Here is a 25,839-nt window from a genome sequence, read left to right as displayed (position 1 = left end):
AAAAAAACTAACACCTGCAAAAAAGCCGCGTTCAGCTCCTAACGCAGCCCCATTGTTTGCTATGCGGAAACACTTCCTACGTCTGCAACTAACACCCTAACATGTACCCCGAGTCTAAACACCCCTAACCTTACACTTATTAACCCCTAATCTGCCGCCCCCGCTATCGCTGACCCCTGCATATTATTATTAACCCCTAATCTGCCGCTCCGTAAACCGCCGCTACTTACATTATCCCTATGTACCCCTAATCTACTGCCCTAACATCGCCGACCCCTATATTATATTTATTAACCCCTAATCTGCCCCCCACAACGTCGCCTCCACCTGCCTACACTTATTAACCCCTAATCTGCCGAGCGGACCTGAGCGCTACTATAATAAAGTTATTAACCCCTAATCCGCCTCACTAACCCTATAATAAATAGTATTAACCCCTAATCTGCCCTCCCTAACATCGCCGACACCTAACTTCAATTATTAACCCCTAATCTGCCGACTGGAGCTCACCGCTATTCTAATAAATGTATTAACCCCTAAAGCTAAGTCTAACCCTAACACTAACACCCCCCTAAGTTAAATATAATTTACATCTAACAAAATTAATTATCTCTTATTAAATAAATTATTCCTATTTAAAGCTAAATACTTACCTGTAAAATAAATCCTAATATAGCTACAATATAAATTATAATTATATTATAGCTATTTTAGGATTAATATTTATTTTACAGGCAACTTTGTAATTATTTTAACCATGTACAATAGCTATTAAATAGTTAAGAACTATTTAATAGTTACCTAGTTAAAATAATTACAAAATTACCTGTAAAATAAATCCTAACCTAAGTTACAATTAAACCTAACACTACACTATCAATAAATAAATTAAATACAATTCCTACAAATAACTACAATGAAATAAACTAACTAAAGTACAAAAAATAAAAAAGAACTAAGTTACAAAAAATAAAAAAATATTTACAAACATAAGAAAAATATTACAACAATTTTAAACTAATTACACCTACTCTAAGCCCCCTAATAAAATAACAAAGACCCCCAAAATAAAAAATGCCCTACCCTATTCTAAATTACTAAAGTTCAAAGCTCTTTTACCTTACCAGCCCTGAACAGGGCCCTTTGCGGGGCATGCCCCAAGAAGTTCAGCTCTTTTGCCTGTAAAAAAAACATACAATACCCCCCCCCACATTACAACCCACCACCCACATACCCCTAATCTAACCCAAACCCCCCTTAAATAAACCTAACACTAAGCCCCTGAAGATCATCCTACCTTGTCTTCACCTCACCAGGTATCACCGATCCGTCCTGGCTCCAAAATCTTCATCCAACCCAAGCGGGGGCTGGCGATCCATCATCCGGTGGCTGAAGAGGTCCAGAAGAGGCTCCAAAGTCTTCATCCTATCCGGGAAGAAGAGGCGATCCGGACCGGCAACCATCTTGATCCAAGCGGCATCTTCTATCTTCATCCGATGACGACCGGCTCCATCCTGAAGACCTCCACCGCGGACCCATCTTCTTCCGGCGACGTCCAACTGAAGAATGACGGTTCCTTTAAGGGACATCATCCAAGATGGCGTCCCTCGAATTCCGATTGGCTGATAGGATTCTATCAGCCAATCGGAATTAAGGTAGGAATATTCTGATTGGCTGATGGAATCAGCCAATCAGAATCAAGTTCAATCCGATTGGCTGATCCAATCAGCCAATCAGATTGAGCTCGCATTCTATTGGCTGTTCCGATCAGCCAATAGAATGCGAGCTCAATCTGATTGGCTGATTGGATCAGCCAATCGGATTGAACTTGATTCTGATTGGCTGATTCCATCAGCCAATTAGAATATTCCTACCTTAATTCCGATTGGCTGATAGAATCCTATCAGCCAATCGGAATTCGAGGGACGCCATCTTGGATGACGTCCCTTAAAGGAACCGTCATTCTTCAGTTGGACGTCGCCGGAAGAAGATTGGTCCGCGGTGGAGGTCTTCAGGATGGAGCCGGTCGTCATCGGATCAAGATAGAAGATGCCGCTTGGATCAAGATGGTTGCCGGTCCGGATCACCTCTTCTTCCCGGATAGGATGAAGACTTTGGAGCCTCTTCTGGACCTCTTCAGCCACCGGATGATGGATCGCCAGCCCCCGCTTGGGTTGGATGAAGATTTTGGAGCCAGGACGGATCGGTGATACCTGGTGAGGTGAAGACAAGGTAGGATGATCTTCAGGGGCTTAGTGTTAGGTTTATTTAAGCGGGGTTTGGGTTAGATTAGGGGTATGTGGGTGGTGGGTTGTAATGTTGGGGGGGGTATTGTATGTTTTTTTTTACAGGCAAAAGAGCTGAACTTCTTGGGGCATGCCCCACAAAGGGCCCTGTTCAGGGCTGGTAAGGTAAAAGAGCTTTGAACTTTAGTAATTTAGAATAGGGTAGGGCATTTTTTATTTTGGGGGTCTTTGTTATTTTATTAGGGGGCTTAGAGTAGGTGTAATTAGTTTAAAATTGTTGTAATATTTTTCTTATGTTTGTAAATATTTTTTTATTTTTTTGTACTTTAGTTAGTTTATTTCATTGTAGTTATTTGTAGATATTGTATATAATTAATGTATTGATAGTGTAGTGTTAGGTTTAATTGTAGGTAATTATAGGTATTTTATTTAATTAATTTAATGATAGTATAGTGTTAGGTTTAATTGTAACTTAGGTTAGGATTTATTTTACAGGTAATTTTGTAATTATTTTAACTAGGTAGCTATTAAATAGTTCTTAACTATTTAATAGCTATTGTACCTGGTTAAAATAATTACAAAGTTGCCTGTAAAATAAATATTAATCCTAAAATAGCTACAATGTAATTATAATTTTTATTGTAGCTATATTAGGATTTATTTTACAGGTAAGTATTTAGCTTTAAATAGGAATAATTTATTTAATAAGAGTTAATTAATTTCGTTAGATTAAAATTATATTTAACTTAGGGGGTGTTAGTGTTAGGGTTAGACTTAGCTTTAGGGGTTAATACATTTATTAGAATAGCGGTGAGCTCCGGTCGGCAGATTAGGGGTTAATAATTGAAGTTAGGTGTCGGCGATGTTAGGGAGGGCAGATTAGGGGTTAATACTATTTATTATAGGGTTAGTGAGGCGGATTAGGGGTTAATAACTTTATTATAGTAGCGGTGCGGTCCGCTCGGCAGATTAGGGGTTAATAAGTGTAGGCAGGTGGAGGCGACGTTGAGGGGGGCAGATTAGGGGTTAATAAATATAATATAGGGGTCGGCGGTGTTAGGGGCAGCAGATTAGGGGTACATAAGGATAACGTAGGTGGCGGCGCTTTGCGGTCGGCAGATTAGGGGTTAATAAGTGTAGGTAGCTGGCGGCGACGTTGAGGGGGGCAGATTAGGGGTTAATAAATATAATATAGGGGTCGGCGGTGTTAGGGGCAGCAGATTAGGGGTACATAAGGATAACGTAGGTGGCGGCGCTTTGCGGTCGGCAGATTAGGGGTTAATAAGTGTAGGCAGGTGGAGGCGACGTTGAGGGGGGCAGATTAGGGGTTAATAAATATAATATAAGGGTCGGCGGTGTTAGGGGCAGCAGATTAGGGGTACATAAGGATAACGTAGGTGGCGGCGCTTTGCGGTCGGCAAATTAGGGGTTAATAAGTGTAGGTAGCTGGCGGCGACGTTGTGGGGGGCAGATTAGGGGTTAATAAATATAATATAGGGGTCGGCGGTGTTAGGGGCAGCAGATTAGGGGTACATAAAGATAATGTAGTTGGCGGTCGGCAGATTAGGGGTTAAAAAAAATTAATCGAGTTGCGGCGATGTGGGGGGACCTCGGTTTAGGGGTACATAGGTAGTTTATGGGTGTTAGTGTACTTTAGAGTACAGTAGTTAAGAGCCCAGAAAGCTCTTAACTACTGACTTTTTTCCTGCGGCTGGAGTTTTGTCGTTAGATGTCTAACGCTCACTTCAGACACGACTCTAAATACCGGAGTTAGAAAAATCCCATTGAAAAGATAGGATACGCAATTTACGTAAGGGGATCTGCGGTATGGAAAAGTCGCGGCTGAAAAGTGAGCGTTAGACCCTATTTTGAGTGACTCCAAATACCGGAGGTAGCCTAAAACCAGCGTTAGGAGCCTCTAACGCTGGTTTTCACGGCTACCGCCAAACTCCAAATCTAGGCCTAAGACTTTTACAGAAAGCTCACCACACAGTAAAATTAACTGAAAAATGTCTGTAAAAAAACTCTTTCAGAAGGAAAACATTGAATTTCCCTAGATTCGGTGTTAAGTGGTAATTTGAGAAGAGTTATGACAAGACTTTGGCAGGAGAATTGGTCAACGACCTCTCATATAATGTTCATACCCTGTTCTGGGTCAAATTACAAGTTGCTCACTAAATAAACTGTCCTCTCCCGTGCTAACTGTGGTAAACTTTGACATGTATGTACATACAATCAGTAACAGCACAACAATTACTAATCCTACTTTACTCATCAATAACTAGGAAATAGTAAGCAAAGATATTATATCAAACAGTTATATAAACCGTGAGATATATATGATTACAGCATTTTAACCTGTTAATTCCTATCCATTCTCCTAACTACATATACCTAACTAATTACTACATATTTCAGGTAGGTCAGCACAAAGGTATATTCGATTAGACTAAACTATAGGAAAAACAGAAAGGTAATGATCCTTAGTGCATATCTACGTACACCTATTTTTAAAGCTTTTAACATAATTACATTCAGTAACTATACATCGTTTTAGTGGAAGATAACTCGATCAAATCCATTCTAATCTGCCAAAGTATATCCATTCTAAATTGCAGAGATAAACTACATAAGCTAGATCAATTCTAAGTCAGTTCTAAACATCCTTTCCCCCAACACACCTGCACCCATGTCATTCAGATGCAATCCATCCTTACTGTACAAATTGTGAAAAAAAAGTGAAAAGTCAGCCCAGTGCTCTAAAAATTCAAACCCCTTATTTTTACACCATGTTTTTAACCATGAACTAACAGACCATAGCTCCTTCTGCCTTGCTGAATTAGCACACTGCACTGGTAATATCTCAGAAAATATTACTTTGGAGGTCCTTGCTTTAAGCTTGCTACCTAAGTCCCTGAAGTCATTTTTTAGGACTCTCCATCTCCCGCTGATTCCTTCATTAGTACCAATATGTACTAATCCTACTTTAGGTAGTGAGTAAGCTATATAAGTACTGTATATGTTTTAATATGGTTGTAATGGTCTGAGGACGGGGTTGAAACCCCAAAACATCACTTTGGAAATAAAATAAATTTGTTTATTGTAATACCGGAGAGTGCTTGCCATACTTTGGAGGATATTGATACGTTTGCTTTTGCACCCCGGCCTGAAGTGGTTATATCGAGAGTGCTAAACCCCATTGGACATTATATATATATTTATATATGATTATTTTTTGTGTGAAAAATATATATCTATACCTATATATCAATATGAATATATACAGACATATATATATATATTTATTTATTTATATATGTGTATATATATATATATATATATACACACACAGCATAGTATATACATAAATATATAGAAATATATATTTTAAAATAAAAAGGACATTTTTATATGTAAAGAAAGTAGGAATTTAAAGTATTTCTATAAAAAACAAACAAATTAAAACACATTAAAAAATGAATGGGAAGGGCTCAAAAATAAGCGTATACATGTGTATTTATTTTTATATACAGTATATATATATATATATATGTACAGTATGTATGTTTGCACATGAATATTTAAACATATAAACACCTAAATACACATGTATATACATATATAGACATGTATACATACACACATACACTTATTTAGACATTTACAGTTACATTTTTTAACCCTTACAGTTTACTTTGGTCTGAAGTCGCTCTAAATATTCTAGAGCAGTTTCAGGTTTCGCTTCAACACAAACTAGAACTTTCAACTTGTAATACCAGGGCAAATTAGCACAATTGCGATATCCATTGTAAGTATAGGCTGCGCTCAAACTAAGTTGGTCACACTAACCCTTCTCTTATTAACACACTTTACCATGGACTTGTAATATCAAAGTTGCGCGCTTATGGTAGCGTGGTCAAACGATATTGGTTATAGCACCTGCGTTATCATTAGCGTGACCATGAGTAATCTGGCACTCTGATGGTAAATATGACTGGGTATATAGTCATCAAGATATAAGTAGGGTTTGTAAGAAATTAAAATGAATGTGATATGAATACATTCTAGGCACATACAGTATAGCTACATTTGTCATGGTTGAGTATTTGCCATCAGTTGATCTGTCAGAAGAGTTCAGATACTTTGTTACATTACAATGAACAGCCAGTTTTGATATATGACACATTACATTATGTTTTCTAGCATTCAGAGATAAAAATAACTTGGAGTGAAGAAGGCAAATTGTTGCTGGCAGAGAATTCTTTGAGCATGATTCAAAGAGAGTGATGGAAACAGCAGGAATGAGTTGTGTCTGTGATAAAATATAGAAAGAAATTCCAGAGAAAATTAATACAAAAGGTTATCACCGAGATTACGAGTTTTGCGGTAACAGGGGTGCGGTGCTAACGCTCAGTTTTTTCTCACCGCTCACTTAAAACAATGCTGGTATTACAGGTTTTTTTCAACCCGGCGTTAGCCGCAAAAAAGTGAGCGAAGAGCAAAATTTAGCTCCACATCTCACTGTAATACCAACACTGCATACGTTAGCGGTGAGCTGGCTAAACGTGCTTGTGCACGATTTCCCCATAGGAAACAATGGAGCTGAGATGGCTGGAAAAAAACCTAACACCTGCAAAAAAGCAGCGTTCAGCTCCTAACGCAGCCCCATTGTTTCCTATGGGGAAATACATTTTATGTCTACACCTAACACCTTAACATGAACCCCGAGTCTAAACACCCCTAATCTTACACTTATTAACCCCTAATCTGCCGCCCCCGACATAGTCACCACCTGCATTATATTATTAACCCCTAATCTGCTGCTCCGGACACCGCCGCCACCTACATTATACTTATGAACCCCTAATCTGCTGACCCCAACATCGCCGAACCCTACATTATATTTATTAACCCCTAATCTGCCGCCCCCAACGTCGCAGCAACCTACCTACATTTATTAACCCCTAATCTGCCACCCACAATGTGTTTTTACATATGGATTTTTTATATAGATTTTATATTTAATTTGTTTTAAAAGTTGATCAACTACACTGTAGAAGATGATTTGACGAATTGAATCTTCATTTGTATGTTATTAATGTGTATATATTATTAAAAAATAGTTTAATCAATTGTTTTCTGAATTTTTTCCAAATTTGTTGTTTTAGCTGATATAAGTAACTTGTTCAATATAATATTACAACCATTTACTCTGGGTCTTATTAAGTTGTCATTTCAATTACTATTTGAAACTCCTATGTTTAAAATTTTTTAAGACCATATCAGTAAAGACTAGCCATAGTTTTTTAATACTTAAAGCTATTGAAGCGCCACTTTTAAAAATATTTATCATTTAAATAATATTTAACTTAGGGGGGTGTTAGGGTTAGACTTAGGTTTAGGGGTTAATACATTTAATATAGTAGCGGCGACGTTGTGGGCGGCAGATTAGGGGTTAATAAAATGTAACTAGTGTTTGCGAGGCGGGAGTGCGGCGGTTTAGGGTTAATATATTTATTACAGTGGCGGTGATGTACGGTCGGCAGATTAGGGGATAAAAATGTTTATTTATGTGTTTGCGATGTGGGGGGTCCTCGGTTTAGGGGTTAATAGGTAGTTTATGGGTGTTAGTGTACTTTTTAGCACTTTAGTTAAGAGTTTTATGTTACTGCGTTAACCCATAAAACTCTTAACTACTGACTTTTAAATGCGGTAGGAGTCTTGACAGGACAGGGTGTACCGCTCACTTCTTCCAAGACTCGTAATACCGGCGTTAGGCAAATCCCATTGAAAAGATAGGATACGCAATTGACGTAAGGGGATGCTTGAGTTGCGGAAAAAAAGTGAGCGGTACACCTGTACCTGCCGGACTCATAATACCAGCGGGCGTTAAAAAGCAGCGTTGGGACCTCTCAACGCTGCTTTTTAAGGCTAACGCAAGACTCGTAATCTAGGTGTATGTGTTTTGACTTTTCAGTTATGGGATAATAAAAGATTAAAAGTAAAAGCAAGAAAAGAATAGTGCTGGTCTGGACATTTAAAGATTTTTTATTTATTTTTAAAGATCTTTCAGTAATGAAAATGTGTACAGTGGAAAAACTCTTTGAAATAAATTCTGTCTCTATTCTTGAGTCAAGCTTGTTAACAAGAAATTCCTAGTTGCCTAATTGATAATTTTGCTTTGACAATAAATATTCTGCAAAAGTAAAGGCTCAAATAGGCATTTTGAAGAGAAGCTTAATACACAATATATAAATTTAAAAAATAGACCAAAGCACACTCAACTCAGCTTTTGGAGACATACCTGAAATTGCTTATAAGATGGTAATTGACACCACAAACGATTGAAGTATATCTTTCCATGTGCTTTCAATAAATGCTGGAATGGGTTTTCAAGTTAAGGATCCCTATTTCATATTTAGGGATCGCTATTTTGCTTGCGCTTTAGCTTTGCTAGATGGAGGCTTTTTGCGCGTGTCAGGTTTTGCGTTCTTATTACACGCTAAAAGTAAAAAGTTTGTGAGCAAGTGAAAACCCAACGCTCACGAAAAGTTGATCTTCGAATATTGCAAATGCATTAACGTATTCTCCCATAGGCCCCATTAAGGAGTGAGGTAAATTTTGAAGTGCTGATCTTCACATTGTTCGATAGAGATTCTCTAACCGATTTGAGACCCATTTCACCACAGAGAACCTACAAAGAGGGCAGATGAGTAGACAGGAGTTTAGCCAGGCAGTGATTATGTGCTCCTAGTGCGGAGATGCCACCAGCCTCCCAGGTAAAATGTGGGCATGCCTGCCAATCACCTGGCCTAGTGTGCTGCTCCTTGTTTTTACCTTATCAGATCATTGGCACTGTGTTTGCACTGCCTTGGATAGGCCGTCTTCTGCAGCTAAGGTGAGCACAGTAGACAAAGGTGCTGACAGTAAGTACTATGCATGTTCATAGCCTGCAGGCTATTAGATCCACGTCATGCGGTACATAGCCCACATAACGTAGTTCTATGTCCATACTGCGGGAAGCCCAAACAGTCTTAGCTGCCAAGTTACAACTGAGAGCTTTTGTTCCTGAGATTCCAGCACCTATCTTCATATAATAACAGAGCTTGATCGGTGCGCCGTTACCATATGAAGGCAAATTGCTAGATCGTTACAGACAGTGACACGGTGTGTCACTGTCTGTAACAATCTCTGTTGGTGTCGGTGGGAGGTTTGGGAGGGAAGGCAGGAGGCGGGTGGGCCGTGCAGCAGTGGAGGTTGGAGGGATGGGGAGCTGCACTACAGAAAAGGGCTGAAAATGGGGGGGGGGGGGCTGCACTACTGAAAAATAAAATAATAAATAAATAATAAAATAATACAAAATAATGATAAACTGGGTGCTGGCATACAGCTGTCAATACCTAAGATGACTGAGCCAGTTATAAGGAGGGAGGGTTAGAGAGCTGTTTGGGAGGGATCAGGGAGGTGGGAGGGTAAGGCAGAATCCTACATTGCAGAAAATAAGCTAAACCTAAGATAGTGGGGAGAAATGGGGTGGTTGAGAGCTGTTTGGGAGGGAGGGGGAGGGGTCAGGTGAGAGGGTAATACCTACTGTACAATAATATTAACCTTACCAACTAACTAATTAACCCTTTCACTGCCGGGAATTTCAGAAGTGTGGTGCACAAATGCAATTAGCAAAAAGCAATGGCAAAGCCATGCATGCCTGCTATTTCTGAATAAAGGGGATCCCAGAAAAGCTTTAAAAACCGTTTGTCTTATGACTGCAGTAGCTGTGTGTAAATCATTTCAGTTACAATACAAACCCAAAGTTTGTGAAAAAGTTAATGATTTTTTTTAATATTATCGCATTTAGCTGTGAAACGGTGGTATGAAATATACCAAAACGGGCATAGATAAATTGATTACTTAAAATAAATATATAGTTTTGATATGTAAATAAAAAAACTAAGGCTCTAATTCTGTTTAAATGGAGTGATAGCAAAAATGCTAAAAAAAATTCTGGTATTTTGGGCAAGTTTTTCTCTCAAATTCCTGGTAGCCAAGGGGCTAATTGTAACCATTTATTTTCTACAATTGTCATTTTCTAGCATTTTAAGTACATTTTTTTCTATTAAGTCTTTTTAAAGAGCCAGTGTTCAATTTATTTTGCCATAATTATTTGTTCCATTGAGGGAATTAACCCTTTGTGTGCCCTTTATACTGTATTTTTGTGCTGCTATTTACCTGTATATACATGTCTAACCTTACTTATATACTGTACAATGGAACAAACTGGTACAGCTCAGGTCTCTGGACATCATGCTGACCCTTTTGAAGGGCAAGATAATATAGTCACTTCACAACAGTGCTTTCTTTGTAAGGATCTGTTTTATGCCCCCCCCCCCCCCCATTCAGTTATGCCTCATATGTTGAGTTGATATCATTCTAGACGGGGTCATGGGGCATTGCCTTTACAGCAGAGTGCACAGGGATTTACAACCAACAAGGGTTATCTCCAGGACAGCTCTTCTGACCTGTGTATTAAATTAGAGGAATATATCCACTCTGCAGTTTCAGAACTGATGGCTGTCATACCTCCATCAGTTAGATGCAGATGCTTGCAAGGAGCTAATTCTTCAAAGGCCTTAGACTCATCAGGGATATATCCCTTAGGAGAGACCCATCTAGACATACAAATCAGGAGTACAGTGGTTTCAGAATTCTCCTCTTCTGAGGAAAATTATTCAGAAACCCAGGAACCCCTGCTGATGAATTAGCAGAAGAGATGTCCTCTAATTTCAGGTTGGAGCAGAAATTTTTAATAGCCTTCCTCTAACCACAGACAAACAATATGTCACAAAGATTGATGAATTCTTTAAGGCAGTAATCTACTGTCCCTATACCTGATTATATTTCTGACCTAATCACAAAGAAATGGAACAAACCATGTGATTTGTTCCCTCCACCAACTTCAAGAACATGTTCCCTTTGAAAAATTGGAGGTATGAGAAACTGTTCCAAAAAGGTATAGAGCAATCTTCACTCTGGCTAGGTGGACTGCTATCCCTTTAGAGGACAGCATGGACAGAAAGCTTGAAAGCCTTCACATGCTATCCTTCCAGCTGGCAGGCTATATGTTTTACACAGCTGTCAGTGTAGTTTGTGTTGCTGCTACTACAGTCTGGTGTTACAACATTTCTCACCTTATTTCTCAGGACGTTTCCCTTGAAGAAATTCAGGATCACTAGATGATGAAAATCAGGTTCCTTTGAGGTTGGTCAAGACAGCAAACAGTTTAATTTGTGACGCAGCTGTTGAAGTGACTCTTATTAGTACGAAAAGTGCTGCTATGCTCTAGCTAGAAGAGTCTTATGGCTCAAGTCATGGTCTGCTGACGTGGTATTTAAAAGCAGACTTTTTTGTCTCCCTTCCTTTCCAGGGAATGAATTTGTTGTACATGGACTGGATTAAAGGGACAGTCAAGTCCAAAAAAAACTATTATGATTTAAATAGTGCATGTAATTTTAAACAACTTCCCAATGTACTTTTATCACCAATTTTGCATTGTTCTGTTGGTATTCTTAGTTGAAAGCTAAATCTAGGAGGTTCATATGCTAATTTCTTAGACCTTTAAGACTGCCTCTAATCTGAATTCATTTTGACCACTAGAGGGCATTAGTTCATGTGTTTCATATAGACAACATTGAGCTCATGCACGTGAAGTGACCTAGGAGTGAGCACTGATTGGCTAAAATGCAAATGTGTCAAAAGAACTGAAATAAGGGGGCAGACAGCAGAAGCGTATATACAAGGTAATTACAGAGGTAAACCGTGTATTATTATAACTGTGTTGGTTATGCAAAACTGGGAAATGGGTAATAAAGGGATTATCTTTATTTTTAAACAACAAAAATTCTGGTGTTGACTGTCCCTTGAAATTATTGCAACAGTCACTGGAGGTAAGGGAGCTTTCCTGCTGCAAGACAAAAAATATAAAATCCCATCCCCTCTTCTAAATCTCCTGAGTCAGATAAAGTACTGGTGGGGGGCAGATTGCACCTTTTCCAGGAGGCTTGGTAGAAGACATTTCAGTATCCTTGGATACTGAACATCATTTCGTAGGGGTACCATGTAGGCTTTTGGTCTCACCCTCCTTGAGGAAGATTCCTGCGGTCTCATATCTCCAAGAGATCCTTTAAAGGTCAGGGCATGTTTAACAAACTTAGAAGCTATGGGATTTATTACTCCAGTCCCATTAGAGGAACAGAATCAAGGGTCCTATCCCAACCTTTTTATTGTCCCAAAGAAAGAAAGAACTTCCAGGCCCATTCTGGATCTCAAAACTCTAAACTTTTTGAAAGTTCAAACTATACTTCCTTTAGTGCAGGAGGGTCAATTTATGTCTACCATAGACTTAGAAGATGCATATTTTCATATTCACAGGGATCATGCCAAATGCCTCAGATTTGCCACAAGGGACAGAAAGCTACAGCAGTTACTCTAGCTGCTTGGTTTACAGCTTTAATTCGCAAGGCTTAGTTCTTGGCAGGGAAGTCTCCCCCAAATCAAATTACTGCTCACTCTACTAGAGCATTTGCCATCTCTTGCACTTCAAGAATGAAGCTCAAATTTTTATGGCAGCGACTTGGCCCTCTTTACATAGTTCTACCATTTTAAACATGTTTGCACCTTCTGAGGCTGCTTTTGGCAGGCAAATTCTGCAGGCTGTTGTGCCTGTTTAGTGTCATTGCTGCCTTAACTTTATCCCACCCTATTACATGGTGGTCTTGTTGACTTCACAGCTTGGATATAGGATTCAGCATGTAATGGTTCATGCTCTGTCCATATTAGAAAAATGGCATATGCTAAGTGGGTGTTAGATCACCGTATATCATATCCTGTCTGTGTATTATTACTAAATATAAGAAAAATAAATGCTAATTTGCATTAAAGTTTTTATTTCAATAAAAGTGTGTGTGTTTCTCTTACTCTAGATGTTGTAAATAAAGATATTGGCCTCTAGTTATTAAGGTCTGGCGGACCTGATCCGACACTACGGATCAGGTCCGCCAGACCTCGCTGAATATTCAGCATTGCACCAGCAGACTCACAAGAGCTGCTGGTGCAACGCCGCCCCCTGCAGACTCGCGGCCAATAGGCGGCCCGCCAGCAGGGGGTGTCAATCAACCCGATCGTACTCGATCGGGTTGATTTCCGGCGATGTCTGTCCGCTGCTTCATAACTGCTGTTTCTGGCGAGTCTGAAGACTCGCCAGAAACAGGGGCCATCAAGCTCCTTTCGGAGCTTGATAACTAGAGGCCATTGTCTCCTTAGACAACTCCTTCGTGCCACTTTGCTTATGCATAAAACACTCATTAGTTTTAGAATATTTTCTTGATTACTTAAATTATACTGAGTATTTTTGTAGATTTTTAACTTGTGTTATAAGATCCTGTTTGACCCTTTTATAAAAGGTTTTAACAAATAATCCTCTGCTATGAATCAGATAAAATTAGAATTTTTTTTAAAAGTGGGATATTTTGTAATAGCTTGTGCATTGGTACTTTCCAAGTAGAGATCATTTAGTGCTACAAGATCACGTTTCAATAAATGATCGATCAGTAACAAATTGAGGAAGGGGAAAGGTATGGTTATCCTGTGTAGCATCTTGTGAATCATCAAAAAATGCTTAAAGGGACACTGTACCCAAATTTTTTCTTTCGTGATTCAGATTGAGCATGAAATTTTAAGCAACTTTCTAATTTACTTCTATTATCAAATTTTCCTCATTCTCTTGGTATCTTTATTTGAAATGCACAAATGTAAGTTTAGATGCCGGCCCATTTTTGGTGAACAACCTGAGTTGTCCTTGCTGATTGGTGGATAAATTAATCCACTAGTAAAAAAGTGCTGTCCAGAGTACTGAAACCAAAAAAAGCTTAGATGCCTTCTTTTTCAAATAAAGATAGCAAGAGAATGAAGAAAAATTGATAATAGGAGCAAATTAGAAAGTTGCTTAAAATTGCATGCTCTTTCTGAATTACAAAAGAAAAAATTTGGGTTCAGTGTCCCTTTAAGTAAGGTTATATTTCTCACCAATTTATTCACACATCCAACATTTTCTAAAAAAGGTTAAAAGTAGTACTAAGTACAAAACTTAACCCATATTGCTGAAAATTAGGGGGATATGTATCAAGCTGTCAACTATGTTGCATTCTCCGGCATCAATACACTCGCCTAACATTACGGCCGCGTATCTCAATACGCTCTCCTTATTTATGAAAAAGCCGGGAAAAAGACGTGCACCAAGTACGGGGCGATAATCATCAGACTGTTGTTAACTAGCAGTCATCAATCTCGCGTCTATTCGGCTGTTTCCCAACTTTATTTATACCCTGTCACTAAACGCAGCCACTATAATAAAATGTTTAACCCCTATCCCGCAACATATATAAAGTTATTAACCCCTATCCGCCGCTTCCCGACACCACTGCAACATAAATAAAGTTATTAACCCCTATCCTGCCGCTCCCCGACAACGCCTCAACCTAAATAGTTATTAACCCCTAACTCGCCGCTCCCCGACACCGCCACAACCTAAATAAAGTTATTAACCACTATCCCGCTGCTCCCGACACTGCCGCAATATAAATAAAGTTATTAACCCCTATCCTGCAACTCTCCGACACCGCCACAACATAAATAAAGTTATTAACCCCTATCCAGCTGCTCCCTGACACCTCCGCCACTAAATAAACGTATTAACCCCTAAACCTCTGGCCTTCCACATCACTACCACTAACTAAACCTATTAACCCCTAAACCGTCAGCCCCCACATCGCAAAAAACTAAATTAAGCTATTAACCCCTAAACCTAACAACCCCCTAACTTTAAATTAAAATTACAACATCCCTATCTTAATATAAATAAAACTTACTGTAGAATAAAAAAAAAACATTTTTAACTAATAATTAACCTACCCTAACTATTATACTACAATTAAAGGGACAGTCTAGGCCAAAATAAACTTTCATGATTCAGATAGAGCATGTCATTTTAAACAATTTTCCAATATACTTTTATCACCAATTTTGCTTTGTTCTCTTGGTATTCTTAGTTGAAAGCTTAACCTAGGAGGTTCATATGTTAATTTCTTAGACCTTGAAGGCCACCTATTTTCAGAATGTATTTTAACAGTTTTTCACCACTAGAGGGTGTTAGTTCATGTGTTTCATATAGATAACACTGTGCTTGTGCACGTGAAGTTATCTGGGAGCAGTCACTGATTGGCTAAACTGCAAGTCTGTCAAAAGAACTGAAATAAAGGGGCAGTTTGTAGAGACTTAGATACAAGATAATCACAGAGGTTAAAAGTATATTAATATAACTGTGTTAGTTATGCAAAAATGGGGAATGGGTAATAAAGGGATTATCTATCTTTTAAAACAATAACAATTCTGGTGTAGACTGTCCCTTTAAATTAAAATACCAGGGATTTAGCATTATAAACTTTGCAAAGAAAGATGGCCATAACAAGGGCCAAACAGGAAGGAGAAAATCCGGAATTAGGGATACAAAAAGAGGACATCAACTAGTCATAAACCATAACTGCTTGAAAAAGACGACAAGGGTAATTGAAACGTGTTGCAGGAGTTGTTCGTTTTGTCCTAGAAAGGCTACCATACCTAAGAGGGGAAGCTGGAAGGGACATCAGAGTGCTCCAAAAAGCAAGCCGGTGAGTTTTCCAGTCTGGTTCAAACAGCTGGGGTGGATGGTCTGAAAATAGGACTCAGCTAAGGAGATCGTAAATGGTCTAGCAATAGGACCCGGCTACATCAAAAAGGGTTTGTTGCAAAGACAAAAAATAGTTTTTTGCTATACCGGTATAAGCATTGAGTAAGACTACGTCCAGCAAACATCTTTTTAATTAGAGCCAGCTGGTTTGGTGGATAACGGGTGCTTTTACAGAGACCTTTACCTCTAAAATACTTTCTTGTATTTTAAAATTGGTGTTTGCTATGAATTCATTAACTACTTATGATAGATAGATTGGATGGATTATTATCATAACTGACTATCATAACTTATTTGAATTGCACACTTAATGGTTTTTAACTTTGTTTAGGATCCTACTGCGTATTTATTTATTTTTTATTATTAAGTGTTGATTTATATGAATTTTTGTGTTTTATGAAATATTTTTAAATTTAGTAAAACATTTATTGCAACAGAAAAGGCTCTCTATTTATTCAGTCTTTCTATGATTGACAAAGGGTATTTTACTTTTTGGAGCAAGTTTTATATACTGATCTGGTGAGAAATTTGTACTTTTTATCCCTCTTTTGAGAGGTTGGGATTTCTTATAAAAACTGCTTGCATAGACTGTCAGTGCACCTCTATCAGACTTTTTGCTTTTTGTTTCAAATGGCCTGCGCAGAGCCCTGGGGCCATATTTATTATTGTGCGAGCGGACATGATCCGATATAGCGGATCATGTCCGCTGCACATAGATAAATGCCCACAGCATATGCTCTCAGCATTTATCATTGCACCAGCAGTTCTTGTGAACTGCTGGTGCAATGCCGCCCTCTGCATTGACAGGGGGGTGTCAATTAACCCGATCGTATTCGATCAGGTTGATTTCTGGTGATTTCTGTCCGTGGCCTCAGAGCAGTCGGACAGGTTATAGAGCAGAGGTCTTTAGAAACACAGGGCATCAAGCTCCATACAGAGCTGAATAAATATGCCCCTGATCTCAGCGTCATTGAGTTTGTCTGGGATTACATAAAGAGACAGAACCAACTGAGGCTGCTAAAATCCACAGAACTGTAGTTAGTTTTCCAAGATGTTTGGAAAAACTACCTGCTGAGTTCTTTAAAAAAAAAAAAAAACTATGTGCAAGGGTACCCAGAAAAATTGATGCTGTTTTGAAGGCAAAGGGTAATCACACTAAATATTGATTTGATTTAGATTTGTCTTCTGTTCAATCACTTTGCATTTTGTTAATTGAAAAAAAATAAACTATTAGCATTTCTATTTTTGAAAGTAGTCTTACTTTACAGTATTTTTTCACACCTGCCTAATTTTTTTTAAAGTATTGCGTATATATATATATATATATATATGTGTGTACACCCTTTAACTAAGTCATGTAAAATAGTTAATAACAAAACAGTATGAATCTAGCATCTATAATAAACCATGACCTATCCTTGGAAACACCTGCTGAAAATGATTTAGCAATATGATATCTAATATATATCTAATAGCTACTGAGCTCTTATTAGTTCCTGGTTGATGGGGGAAACCAGATGTGGACTCCCTGCCCAATGTACTTAGAGGGATCTGGCTGCACCTCACTATGAGGCCCAAAGAAGACCGAAACTATTCTCTACAGTTGCCATGTTTCTCATTTAGAGAAGTATTGCCTGTTATTTCAGGACTGGACTTACCTTGTTAGACAGGATCAAACTGATATACTTCAGGAAAGTTCACAATTGGGCTAAAAGAGACTGCTCCCAGGTGGAAACTCCCCATAGAACAAGCTACTGAGCTGTTTTTCAATCTTGGTTGAGTGCTTCTCTTTCTGTAAATATCTAATTTATATAATATAATTTATAAACATTAGAGTACTCTTACAGAGAAAAGGAGAAACTGTAAAAAAAATACAAAAGCAAAAAATCTGCTAATCTTGTAGTTATTGACCTAAGTGAAATAATCATAATAATAATGTACAAAAAGAGACTTATTTTTAGGAAAGTTTTAAATAATGTTAAATCAACTCATTGTCAATATACCAGCCACTAAAACTATAGTATATTATACAACATGGACTTGTATGTGTCATATTTCCATATGACCCGTATTCCATTTTCTAACTCTACACCCAAAATGCATTTTTTTAATTAACTTAAACAGTGCTCATATGGTATCTAAAGTCATGAGGCGCCTTCATTTCAAAGAGAAGACTTTCCAGGGAATTGATGGGTATGTGTTTGGTTCCATAGATCACTGATTTCTCTAATGCTGAAGCAGAGTATTATTGTAACAGTGAAAAAGGAAACAGTTGGGTCCATTCCAATCAATACTAGTGCCCTTGCAAAGTGTATGGCATGAATATTTACAGGGTTTTAACATCTGAACTTATTTCAAAATGTCCCCCATCCTTTTCATAACACATTTAAACAATTGTTATAAAAGGCATCTAGGCCTCATAAACAACCTCTATACATTGCATTGGGAAAGTTCTAATCAGTAAGAGAAAATGAATGAATGTTTCTCAATTTCTTTCGTCCATGAGACGTCACATGTAGGAATACACTCCAGTCCAATAGGAGGAGGCAAATACACCACTACTAATCAGAGCTTTAATCTCTTCCACTCTCCCATAATGGAGTGAGGTGAGTTCTAAAGTGCTATTCTACATGTCATTGATAAGTGTTCTCTAACTGATCTAAAACACATTTCCCTCTCAGAGAGCCGAGAAAGGACAGAGGGGAAGACAGGACTTTTCATAGTGTGGAATTGTCATAGTCCTCCCAGGGGAATGTGTATTTATCTGACAGTGTGCTGCTCCTTGTGTGACCTACAACACTTCCCAGTTGAAATACAGATTTATCTACCAATCACCTGGGTTGTAGATGCTGTTCCTTGTGAGATCCTTGGCACCGTTTGTACTGCCTCGGATGGGCCATCAACTGGAGGAAGTCGTCTGCAGCTGAGGTCCCCAAAGGTGTTGACAAGTAAGTACTTCACAGCACACTGGCTATTAGCATGAACATGTACACATAATTCACATAGTCCGGGGACAAGCACACATACACCACACAATTTATACAAAAGTTTTAGGCACTTTTGAAAATATTTTTAAAAATGGGTTACTGTCACTTTAAATTTACCACAGTCTCTCAGGCAGGTATATGCACTTACTGGGGCCTGCAGGAAGGTTTTATTCACTCAATGGCACTTTCTCATGTTACTTCAGCGTTCGGACATCAGGGGTTAAGGTTTGACCACATTTTAGTGTGCCTTCCTGTTCCTCCATCTCGTCTCCTCACTAGAGTGAGGTTACCATTTTCTCAGAGCAGTGAGAAAGCTCTCAAGAATGGTAGAGGGGTTAGTAACTCAAACTTACCAGGGTTTTCTGTTGGAAGCAGTCATCTGCAGTGAGGTAAGCACAGTACACAAAGGTGTACTGTGCATCTATCTTTACTGTTTCCTCTATAAATCTCTATGGAGCAAGCTAGTGCAGCTCAGGTCTTTAATTCACTGATGCTCTGGAAAGGCGATCCACTGAAAATGTAACTTCGTTATGTTTGCTGCAGCAATGCACTACTTGGAGTTAGCTGAACACTTTGGTAAGCCAATGAAATGAGGCATATATGAGCATCCACCAATCAGCAGTCCCAGCCCCTGAGCTTACCTAGGTATGCTTTTCAACAAAGGATACCAAGAGAACTAAGCAAATTAGATAAAAATTAAATTGGAAAGTTGTTTAAAATTGTATGCTCTGCCTGAACCATGAAAGATACATTTTGGGTTTCATGTCCATTTGATTCTGCGTTTACTGAGTTGATGGTTGTCATATCTCCAACAGTTAAACGCAGCTGCATCAAGTGGCAGAAGGTGATCCTTCACATGCCTTTAGCTCATTAGGGACATTTTTCAGGAGCAATCTATCTAAATATTCCCCAGAGAAGAGGGGAACATTTAAATCTCACATTCTCTCCTCTGAGGATTACTTTTCAGAAAGTCAGGACTCTAATGCCAAAGAAGTGGCAGGATATGTCTCCTTTAATTTCAGGCTTTAGCATATCCACACTCTGCTACTTGCTTATGAAGTAGAAGACTCTTCTACAGAAAAGGAACCGTTTTTTGATCAGAACTTTAAGAGAGATGTCTTCTATCTTGAGATCATTTGAAGGCTAAAACCTTTCTGACTTACATAAAGGAACTGGAATTAATGTGAGTTATTGCTCTGGTTAATGACTCATAAATGAACCATAAGTTTTATTCCAACCCTTTCATAGTACCAAAGAAGTAAGGTACATTTTTGGCCTATCTTGAATCTCAAACACTACACAAGTGTCATAAAGTTCCAACTTTCAAGATGGAGACAATTAACACTATAAAAGACACATATTTATATATCCTTATTCACATGGATCATGTCATGTTCTGGAGATTTGCCTTTCTAAACATGCATTATCAATTTGTGGCGCTTTCACTTGGTCTTTATGAAGATTCTAGGAACCTTACTGACTGTGGTTCGAGCTCAGGGAATATCTGTATCTCCATATCTGGATGCTATTTGGGTACAGATACCATCTTTTCAAGTGGCACACACAAGCAGTCACAATTGAAAAATTAACCTCCAAAAGAGTTCCTTAACTCCTCACACTTGAATATTATTTCAAGGGTCCATAATCGACTCAGTGACTATGAGATTATCCCTAAAAGATAAACGCAGATTTACACTGTAACAGGTCTCTTCTTAGCTTCAAATAAGTCCTCTTTCTTCTGCTGCTCAATGCATGGAAGTTGTGGGCCTAATGGTTGCTGCTTCAGATGCTGTCAAGTTTGTCAGATTTAATCTGCAGTCTCTCCAATTTAGGATGCCACTGCAGTGGAACAGAGACTGCAAGGAGATCCTGTTTGACTACAAATCAAAACAGTCTTTAATGTTGTGGCGGACACAGATGTCAGTTCAGCAGGTTGAGGTGCATATTCTAGAACTCCACGCAATCTATAGGGCACATACAATTTGGCACAACATCAGACAAGAATCTTTTCTTCGATTCCAGTCAATGTTACAGGGCGGAACATGCAGTTCACTGGTAATGAACGAAGCAGCCCACATTCTCAGATGGGCAGAACATTACCATTGCATGATCTCAGCCATTCTCATCCTGGGAGTGAACAACTTGAAAGCAGGGTTTCTCAGTCACCAGTACCTTCATCCAGTGAAATGATCTCTTAACCAGGAGGTATTCAACCAGACTGTAAAAAGCTGTGGCTTGCTAGAGACAGATCTCATGGCTTCTTGCTTGAATCACAAGCTGCCCTGGTATAGTACCAAGTCTTGGGATCCTCGGGTTGATCTAATAGATGCCGTAGTGGTTCCCTGGTGGTTTAAGGTGATCTACATATTGCTTCCACTTGTGTTGCTATCCAGGATGATATCCAGATTCAGACAAGTACAAGTGGCTTACTCTCAGAATGGACCTTCTTCCTCAAGGGTCTTCCTTGCAAAACTCTAAATATGACAGCCTGGCATTTAGTGCTGTTCCATAGAGATTTATCTGATAAGCTGATTGATACTTTGGTTCAGTCCAGAAAGCCTGTTAACAACTGTATATATAATAAGGTGTTGACATTTTTTTTGTCCTGGTGTGCTTACAAAATTTACCAATGGAATTCCGTGGAATCTTAATCTGATTTTGAGGGTCCTTAAGCCCTCAATTTTAAGACATGCATGGTTTAGCCTTTTAGCTTTTAAACTGAAAGTTTATTTTTCTTTAGCCAGGAGTGATACGGAACCACCAATTTTATCTTGCAATCCCCCTTTCCTGATTTCTTTATCAGGATAAGGCTGTTATTCAAACCACCTATTATTTTCTTTGTAATGTAGTATCTACAGATACTATCAATCAAAAAATTGTAGTTCCCTCTTTATGTCCATCTACTAAGAATTCTAAAGAGCAACTTTTTCACAGCCTGAATGTTGTGAGTTCATTAATATTCTATGTTGAAGCCTCAAAAGAGTCTTTGTTCATCCATTTTTTCTGGACCTTGCAAGGGCCATAAAGCTATGGCAGTTACCTTAGTCACTTGGCTTAAGACCTTGATTTGTAAGGCATATTTGGTTGCAGGGTAGACTTCCTCAAACTCATTACTCTCAGTTCTGCTATGTGTAAGAGAATCAGTGGAGTGAGAGCAATTAAGCCTTATATTGGGACTTTACCTGAGAGATGGAGAGTGGGTTAGTGCCAGTAACTGACAGAGGTTGAGCTGGAAATACAGAGGGTAGTGAGATGGGACAATCTTGTGAGACAGTGACAGGCCTAGTGATATGTAGTTGGTAGAGAGGTGAATGGATGTGTAAGGATAATGCTGAGTCAAAATCGTATGCTTCAGTAAAGGTATAGGGGCCAATTTAAGAATGTGTGGGCAGACACGATCATCTATAGCGGATCATATCTGCCCCACATCGATAAATGCTGACAGCATACGCTATCTGCATTTATCATTGCACAAGCATTCCTTGTGAAATGCTTGTGCAATGCCGCCCTCTGCAGATTCGCGGACAATCGGCTGCTAGCAGGGGGTGTCAATAATCCCGATCGTATCCGATCGGCATGATTGCTATCTGCCATCTCAGAGAAGGGGGATAAGTTAAGGAGCAGCGGTCACACGGAAACGGCTGCATTTGCAGCTTAATAATTTGGCCCCATAGGCTCACTTGACCAAGTCTCATTGCTTTCTATGATCTACTTACGGATGACTTGGAGCAAATATCTCAGTTTAAGAGGGCTATTCCTGGGTAGAGAAGGATATTGTTTTATCTTCATTTTCTAGCCTTGGGCAGTTTTCAGTTAGCTTAAGGGCTTGTCAAGGGAATAGCTTAGTCTACTTTGTCTAAGTTTATGAGCCATTTCCTAACAGCGTTGAGGCCATACTTCCAGAGGTTTAGTTACTTCCCCCTACTCCTGAGGGCCAACACTGAATGTAGAGAGGATGGGGAGCAATGCCTGATGTCTTTTGAGCTACTGATTGCACCTATATTGCACACATGGGACAGCAAGAGAATGGATGCTTTATAGGAACTCTAAACTGTTTTTACTATTACATAAAATTAATGTGTCAAAACTCCTGTATTGCACCACTACAGTACATTATCTGGGATGCTTGACAGACACATGCACAATTCAATTTGTGTATTACTCCTGTATGGATGGATGTATGGAGTATATTTGCAAATCCATCATAATATCTAAAATGACGGTATGAATTAAAGTCATTGTCATTAATAAATCTCATTGCAAAAGGTTTACTTGGATTATATCAATAGATATTTAAACACACACATATATCTACGGTTGTATGTGTGTTTAGTTTTTAACTGCAAATATCAGACCATAGTACGTTTAGTGTGAAATGCACCATTTTCTGTGTGTGTGTGTGTGTGTGTGTGTGTGTGTGTGTGTGTATGTATGTATGTATGTATGTATGTATGTATGTATGTATGTATATATATATATATATATATATATATATATATATATATATAAAATCACACACCATTTAGAGGATCTTTGATCCTTGATTTAAATTAATCAAATGAACATTTCTTTCAGGAGTTTTGAATGATTTAGTGTGCTCTTAAATTAGTTTTTAATTAATCTAACTAGAGGTAGAGCAATACATTACAAAATCTACATCAGCATTGTGCATCAGTAATATTGTTTCAAATATGCTCCAAATAATATTTAATAATTAATTGATGTTTTTTGTTTGTTTTCTTTTTAGACAACCACTGTTAACTCTCATTTATTGGTGTTCACTCTGAAGATTGCTGAGTTCATGTCGACTCAAATTTGCACTCTGAATACGGAAAAATGTATGTTAAATTTGCTTTTGAACAAAAAAAATATTAGCAAAAATGTATAACTGTAAAGATAATGATAATGTTGTGAATGAAAAAAATATTGTTTATAATTTGACTATATTTATTTTATGTACATTTGAATTACATTCACCAAATCTTATTTTAATAAGAAACTTTTAAATTTCTCGATAAGCTAATATTTTTAGTCTTAAAATGAACAATAAATAAAAAAAATTTAGTTTAAATTACGTTTATCGCCTTCACCCCTTTAATGTTCTATCTCTCTTTACCCAGTAAACATGGGGTATAGATGCAGAGCCTGGTTGCTCAGCCTGTCACTGGGCGAAGTGGCGAGGGCATATGATTGGTTCCATATAAGGACTAGATGGTGTACTTAAGTCATGTTTCTAGTGTCTGGATCATTACGGTGGACCTTTAGAGTACTCTGTCTAAAAGGTCACAGATGTCATCTTGGCATGTTGTTTTCACAACCTTTCACAACATGATATCCTTCAGGGTTAACCTGCACTTTATCTGGGTGTACATAGTACTTCCTAGTTGTTCCAACTAAGCTACTTCAATTTCTTGTGTCGGCTCTTTGGTCTCTCAATATAGAGCACTCCAGACATACTATTTAGGTAGGTGTCTGGGTGTTCAGGGCTCTGTAATGATGTCAGGTGCGCTAATATTTTATTAAAGAAAGTCTTTGGTGCACGCAGCTTGTCTCTGAAGTCCAAGGTACTCTATTTGTGTTACTGGCGTTTGTCACACTATTTAAATTAAAGCATACCTTCCGTACATGCTGGTCACATTAAATGCTCCAGGTACGCTAAAGTGAATATATTTGTTCCATTTTAGAGCTCCCGCACTTTTCTCTTTCCTTTTTGCTTCCTCAGTGGCAGCCATCTTCAGCTCTCGCTAAGAAGCTCTGTAGCACGGAGATGACAGCATTGGAAGGCACTTTCATAGTCTGCTTACTAGTTTTGTAGAAGTAGAACATTTTAACTGAGGTAGAGCCTTGGGATCTTTCTTATCTGTCTCTGTTCAGAACACTGTTCAGTTTATTTGTACTGCTAGCTTGCACTTTTCTTGCTTTTTATAAGGATTGCTTGCATTCGCTGTGTGTACTGTCTTTTTGACTAATTATGGAGCAGGCTGGAACTGTCCCCTGTACATTCATTTTGTCTGATCCCTTAGAGGACCATTTACCATCCCAAACTGTGTGTTATTTGTTCTAGCTTGTCCTCCAGCTCAGGTATGCTCTTCCTGTTTAGAGGGCATCTCTAACTCTAAAAAATAGTTTCCCCCTTTTCCTCAAGGGCATTTTCCTCTTTTGAATGTTTCTCAGGGAGGCCATATAGATTTTTCACTAGGATTTATATCTCCATTCAACTATCACTGAGGTTTTGGTAGCCGTGCCGACTTCAAGTAAGGGTAAACACCTTTATTTTAAGACTAAGATCACGACAGAATAAGGTCTGCCTTCTTCCCTTAAGGCAAAAAGGTTTTTAGAGGATCTGAGTTTTCTTCTGAGGGGGAACTCCTTTCTGAGGACCAGGATTCTACAGGACTTAGAATCCACTTATTTATATTTAAGATACAGCATCTGCATTCTCTATTACACAAAGTATTGTTAACTTTGACTGTTCAGGAGCCAGTTTCTTCAAAGGGTCAGTCAGTTTCACAACTGGACCTTTTGTTTAAACCATCATCTAAACCGGTAGAGTTTTTCAGGTTCCTCATGCTATTTCGAAGATTATTTTTAAGAAATGAAATAAGCCAGACATTCCATTCATTCCTTCTCCAAAGTTTAGAATGATGTTTCCTGTGTCTCCATCTAAAGTTAAACATTGGGAAACTATTCCCAAAATTGATGGAGCTTTTTCCACTTTCGCTAAGAGAACAACTATTCCATTAGAGGATAGCACATTGTTCAAAGATCCAATGGACAGAAAGTTGAACATTTATGATAGAAAAGCTTTTATGCAAGTGGACTTTTTATT

The sequence above is a fragment of the Bombina bombina genome, chromosome 3 (assembly GCF_027579735.1).
Source record: "Bombina bombina isolate aBomBom1 chromosome 3, aBomBom1.pri, whole genome shotgun sequence".
Classification (NCBI taxonomy): domain Eukaryota; kingdom Metazoa; phylum Chordata; class Amphibia; order Anura; family Bombinatoridae; genus Bombina; species Bombina bombina.
Note: the sequence above shows the minus strand (reverse complement) of the source record.